The sequence below is a fragment of the Muscardinus avellanarius genome (assembly GCF_963383645.1).
Source record: "Muscardinus avellanarius genome assembly, chromosome: 5".
In the NCBI taxonomy this organism is placed as follows: domain Eukaryota; kingdom Metazoa; phylum Chordata; class Mammalia; order Rodentia; family Gliridae; genus Muscardinus; species Muscardinus avellanarius.
The window spans coordinates 89,909,103-89,916,229 of NC_137790.1; positions in this window are offsets into that span (position 1 = coordinate 89,909,103).

Consider the following 7,127-nt stretch of genomic DNA (forward strand, 5'->3'; position numbering starts at 1 on the left):
ATGGCGCAGGTTCGAAGCCAGCCTTGCTGGTTTAGGAGACCCTGTTTCCAAAAATAAAATAGGACTGGGAGTGTAGCCCGGAGGTAGAAGGGCTTCCAGGAACCCCAGTACCACCAAAAAAAAAAAAAAAAAAAAAAAAAAAAAAACTTAGTATAAAGCTATAGAAGCCAGGCGTGGTGGCATACACCTGTAATCCCACTACTAATCCCACTACTTGGGAGTCTAAGACGGGAGGATCACAGGTTCGTGGCCAGCCTCAGCAGCCCACCACAACTTAGACCCTGATTCAAAACAAGGAAAAAAAAAAAAAACAAAAACCCAACAACAACAAAAACATAGGGCTAGGGGTATAGCTTGGAGGAAGAATGGCTCTGGGTTCAATCCCCAGTTACCACCACCACCAAAAAAAAAAAAAAAAAAAAAAAAAAGCAAAAGCTACAGTAATCAAAACAGCTTTTGCTGGCATAAAGATACACAGATCACACGTATGATCAAAGGATTTTCAACAAAGGTGACAAGACCATCCAATAAGGAAAAAATAGTCTTTTCAATCAATGGTGCCAGGGAAACTGGATACTCACATGCAAATGTAGTTGGACCTTTACTTTATAATATATAAAAATTAACTAAAAATGTATCAAAAAGCTGGGCGGAGACAGGAGGATCGCTGTGGTTAGAAGCCATCCTCACTGGCTTAAGAGACCCTGTTTCCAAATAAAAAAATATAAAAATAGGTCTGGGAGCGTAACCCTGAGGTAGAAGGGCTTCCAGAAACCCAAGTACCGAAAAAAAAATATATCAAAGTTCTAAATATAAAAGCTAAATCAAAGCCAGACACGGTGACTCATGCTTGCAACCCTGGTTCTTGAGAGGCTGAAATAGGAAGTTCATGGACAACTTCAACAACTTAGTGAGGCCCTCTGCAACTGAGTGAGACCCTGTTTCAAAATAAAAGAAAGGCCAGGCGTGGTGGCGCACACTTGTAATCCCCGCGCTTGGGAGGCAGAGACAGGAGGATCGTGCAGGTTCGAAGCCAGCCGCGCGTGCTGGCTTAGGAGACCCTGTTTCCAAATAAAAATGTAAAAATAGGTTTGGGAGTGTAGCCCGGAGGTAGAAGGGCTTCCAGGAACCCCAGTACCACAAAAAAAAAAAAAAAAAAAAAGGGCTGAGGGGTGTAGCTCAGAGGTAGAATGTCCCTGGGTTCAACCCCCAGTACACACACACACACACACACACGTACGCACACACGCACGCAGAAACAATAGACCTCTTAGAAGAAAACACAGGGCAAAAATTCATGACATTACATTTAGCAAAGATCTCTCTCTCTTTTTTTTTTTTTTTTGGCGGGTCTGGGGATGGAATCCAGGGGCATTCTACCTCCAAGCTACACCCCAGCCCTATTTATTCTTTGTTTTGAAACAAGGTCTCACTAAGTTGCGAAGGGCCTCACTAAGTAGCTGAGGCTGTCCACGAACTGAGCTCCTCTGGTGCCAGCCTCCCTAATGCTGGGATTACAAACCTGCAACACCATGCCCAGCTTATAAAATATTTCTTAGATACAAGACCAAAATATGGGCAACTAAGGAAAAATACAGGTAAATAAGACTGTATCAGACTAAAACCTGTGTGCATCGAATGATATAATCAATAGAACGAAAAGGCAAAAACTAACCATAGATTGGGAAGATTTACAAATCATTTACTTATCAGAGATTAATATTTAGAAGATATAAAAATCTTTTATAACTCAAAACAAAAAAAAAAAATAATAATCTGGTTTAAAAAAGGGCAACAACCCGGGCATGGTGGTGCATGCTGGTAATCCCAGCATTTGGGAGGCTGAGACAGGAGGATCGCGGTTCACAGCCAGCCTCAGCTACTTAGTGAGGGCCTTGCAACTCAGTGAGACCCTGTTTCAAAATAAAGAATAAAAAATAGGGCTGGGAGTGTCACTAAGGTAGATGCCCCTGGGCTCCATCCCCTAGTATTCCCCCTCCAAAAAAGAAGGCAACAGATTTGAGCAGACATTTCTCCAAAGATACAACAAACAGATAATAAACCCTTAAAAAGATGCTTGAAGCCGGGCCTGGTGGCGCATGCTTGTAATCCTAGTACTGGGGAGGCTCAGACAGGAAGATCTGGGTTTGCAGCCAGCCTCTGCTATTTTGTGTGGCCCTCTGCAACTTAGTGAGACTTTTTGTTTCAAAATAAAGAATAAAACAAAACAAAAACAAAAAAACAAAACAAAACAAAAAAAACAGGGCTGGTGGTGTAGCTCAGAGGTAGAATGCCCCTGGGTTCCATCCCCAGCACCGCAATAAAAATAAAGAAATAAAATAAAAACAATAAAAGTAAAGATCAATTTTTATACTCTTTGTTCTCATATATGACTATATAAAAATACCTACCGTCTCCGCACCCAGCGTCTGCAAGCCAGTGTAGGTTCTATCCAGCTGTTGAAAATCAAAGGAGAACATTCAACTTTACTGTGCTTACTTACAAACCTTAGGATACAATCTTATCTAAAGTTCCTTTCACTACAAGTCTTCATACCACAGGATCAACTTGCTCAAAATGTAAGCTAGCAATTCATTACTTCAATAAAAATCCTCAATTTTCTGGAGAAAAAATGGAATGAAATAAAAAATAACCATACAAACATAGTTATTATGTTTTCAACATATATTATATACTTCTAAAAAGGGAAGAAATTTCACAGAAGGATGTTTACATACTGCAGTATCATCTATAACTTCAAACCAAAACCAATATAAACGTCCAGTAAAGAGTTCTTATTAAGTGGCAGTGGGCCTCGCTAAGTAGCTGAGGCAGGCTATGAATCCTCCTGTCTCAGCTTCCCAAGTACTGGGACTGGGATTACAAATGTGTGTTGCCACACCTGCCTAAACAAAGAGTTTTTAACTACATAGAGTTACCTAAGTTTTGATTCTCATATTTCAATTTATATCCTGGCATTAAAAAAGAACCATGACAGCGTGTTTTTTTTTTTTTTAATTTTTTAATTTTGGTGGTACTGGGGTTCCTGGAAACCCTTCTACCTCTGGACTACACTCCCAGACCTATTTTTTATATTTTTTTATTTGGAAACAGGGTCTCTTAAGCCAGCGAGGCTGACTTCAAACCTGCGTGATCCTCCTGTCTCCATCTCCCAAGCACGGGGATTACAAGTGTGCACCACCATGCCCGGCGACAGCGTGTTTTATGATTCCTATTATTTATGATAGATTGTTGACATTGTACAAATAGGAAAAAATATGATTAGATTGGATAGAAATGAAAGATAGAGGGGAAAAATGGTAAGACCGGGAGTGGGTTAGTAAATCCAAGGTTTAAAGCTTCTAGGACGTAGATGTCAAGTTTGAGGAGTTCCCCAGCAATGAGCAAAGGGAGGGCAACTCAGCCTGTCAGGATTTTGATACAGGCTAAGCAATATCATGGAGAGGACTAGAATTTTAACATTTAAATCTTACCCAACAGTATGACTGCAAAAAAGATATGGACATTGTAAGTTATGTTCATTTTCTTGTTCTTGGCCAGCCTCAAGTACTTTAGCAAAGCCTTTTAAACCTTAGTGAGACAGTTTCAAAATTAAAAGAACAGAGCCAGGAGTGGTGGCACACACTTTTAATTCCAGCATTTGGGAGGCTGAAACCAGAGAATCATGGTTAGCAGACAGCCTCAGCTACTTAGTGAGGCCCTCTGCAACTTAGTGAAACCCTGTTTCAAAATAAAGAATAAAAACAGGGCAGGGGGTGTATCTCGGAGGTCGAATGCCCCTGGGTTCTATCCCCAGATGGGCAAAAAAAATGTTGTTTAAGTTCTTATAAAACAGTCTTGCTCTATATTATTTCAGAATAAAACAATGATACCAATTTTTTAAGCAGTTTTAGGTAAATTATGAAAGAACCTTTCAAAATTTTACTCAATATATGAATCTTGGCAGTGTTGTACTCTAGGGTAATGGCTGAGGAGAAGGTTAAATGACTAGGTAACATTTACAGTATCAGACATCATTATGTACTACAGAATTTCAGAATACAGAGATCACTATGGGTTTAAATAGCCAGGAGAAGATAAGTAGGAACTTGAAGAATAGAAAGAATTTGAACAAGCACTTGGCACAGGGGAAAACATGCAAATAGAGACCCGAGGCAGAGAGGTCCGGGGACTGCAGGACAACAACAGACAGACGTGGCTGGCTGGACATGGGGGAGAGGTTAGTGCAAGGTCAGGTAGGGAAGTATGCTGAGCCACAACAGGAAGAACCACTGAACAGGAGGAGCTGAGTCAGAACATGAACAGCAGGAACTCTGCAGTTTTCTGAAAGAGAAGAGCATAATAATGGCTCTGCTGTTTCAGGCAGGCTGACCTAATGGTGGTATGAAATGGGACAGACTAAAGAAGATAATCAGGAGCCATGAGAACAGCAGGCTAGCAATAGCAGAAATGCAAGAAAGATGATCTAGCAAGAATAATAGTCTTCACTTGAACCAATTCTTAAGAACAAAGAGGGAAGAGTCAAGGTGGCTCTTGAGAACTAACACAGACAGGACAGGGAAAATGTTACTCCAGTAAAAACACATGGCTACAATAAAGGTGTTTAAAGTTTCAATTCCAATACATAACAAACTAGCAGAACTATCTTTTCCAGAAAAACCGCTAAGAAGGACTTTATTGTCTTTATTTTATCTTAAAACACTGTAGGATGGGCATGGTGGCACACACTTGTAATCCCAGCATTCGGGAGGCTGACAGGAGGATCGCAGTTCGTGGACAGCCTCAGCTACTTAGTGGGACCCGGTTTCAAAATAAAGAATAAAAAATAGGGCAGGGGGTGTAGCTCAGAGACTGAATGCCCCTGGGCTCCATTCCCAGACCTGCAACAAAACAAAACACTTGTAGTCTCAATCTTCCACCAGAAGCTAAGTGATATGTACAATAAAATATGTGAGAACTATGTAATCAATTCCCTTTATTTTAGGGATTAGGGCTAGGTCCAGTACAATAGAATGTGGTATATGCAGTGATTAAAAAAGCAGAACTAAGCCAGGCGTGGTGGCACACTTTTGGGGGGCTGAGACAACAGGAGGATTGCACAGGTTCAAAGCCAGCCTCAGCTACTTAGTGAGGTTCTCAGCAACTTAGTAAGACTGTTTCCAAATAAAGTATAAAATAGGTCTGAACGTGTAGCCCGGAGGTAGAATGCCTCTGGGTTCCACCCCCAGTACCACCACCACCAAAAAAAAAAAAAAAGGGGGGGGGGTGTAGTGTAGAGGTAGACTGCCCCTGGGTGCCATCCCCAGTACAGCAAAAAATAAAAATAAAAAAGCAGAACTATATCGGGTGTGGTGACACACACCTATAATCCCAGTACTTGGGAGGCTAAGACAAGAGGATCATAGGCTCAAGATCAGCCTCAGCAATTTAATGAGACTGTGTTAAAAAAAAAAAAAAAAAAAAAGCAGGGTACTGCTCAGAGGTAGAATACTCCCTGGGCTTGGTCTCAGGTAGCAAAAATAAATTTAAAAAATAAAAGAACTATTTCAGACCTTCCTCTAAGTAATGCTACAATACCCTGCCCATTGAACAAAGTGCCTACATGCTTCTTAACTGATTTCCTGTACTCTGAGGTCACAACGCAATCTAGCCTTACAGTAATCTCTGGAAAATAAACATCAAGTTAAGCAGCACTGCCTATCACTAATGGAGGAAAATGTTTAATATCCCTCAGGTTTTAGAGGTGCAATTACAGAATCAAGGTAATAAAACAATTCTACAAATGAGATCAGCTTTATTTAATTCAATTTTAAAGCCATTAATAGGAACAATGTGATGAAATACAGAGTAGGGGTGCTTTGAGAAAATACATTATTATGAATGTTACATAACATATGTAAATAAATATATATTTACAAAGGGTATATATAGAACATTAAAAACAACCTTTCAACTGTAGCATGGCAGTGATAACCTATAATCCCAGTACTTGGGAGGCTGAGACAGGAGGATTGCAGGTTTGAGTTCAGTCTCAGAAACTTAGGGAGACCCTGGTTCTCACACATACACACACAAAAGGGTAATGAAGTGCTGTGGATTAAATCTTCAGATTAAAAAAAAAGTTAACTATTTTATCATATAAAAATTGTAAAAAATGTTAAAACAAACAGGAAAAAAGAGAAAGGAAAATTACAATGTCTTTGATTCAATTACTTCAACAATTTGGTATTACTTTTTCTGGAAAAAAGATCATAGCCAACCTAATTTACCCATGTAAATTAGCTTTTATCCTGTTTTCCACTTACTATAATGGCAGTTTTTTGGCTGGGCGTGGTGGTGCACACTTGTAATCCCCACGCTTGGGAGGTGGAGACAGGAGGATCGCGCAGGTTCGAAGCCAGTCGGGAATGCTGGCTTAAGAGACCCTGTTTCCAAAAATAAAAAGTATAAAAAATAGGTATGGGAGTGTAGCCCGGAGGTGGAAGGGCTTCCAGGAATCCCAGTACCACCCCCCCCCAAAAAAGGGGGGGGGGCAGTTTTTTACCCATGGGTAAAAAAATACTTTAGAGAATACTACTTATAATGGCTACATCATAAAGCATGTGGTTGTATTAGTGAAGAATTTCTCACTATACAAATTAAAAGTATTGCAATCTAGTAGAGTAATAGATTTATAAGTACCGAAACAGGTTCAATTCTCAATCCTTATGAGATAAATAGGGAAAACTTATTATTGGCCTCTTTTTTTTGTGTGTGTGTGTGGTACCAGGGATAAAACCCAGGGATTTCTACCTCTGAGCTACATTCCCAAACCTATTTCTATCCTTTATTTTGAAACAAGTCCTCACTAAGTAGCTGAGACTGGCTGTAAACCTGCGATTCTCCTATCTCAGTCTCCAGACTTAAAAAATAGAGATTTCAGTTACTTTGTTTCAAGCAACACATTTAAGATAAGGTTTGATAATAAAATTTGAGTATTTTGATTATCTAAATAGTTAATTTATTATTTTCTTTCTTTTTTTTTTTGGCAGAACTGGAGATTGAACTCAGGGGCATTCTACCTCTGAGTTACAGCCCCAGCCTTATTTTTTATTCTTTATTTTGAA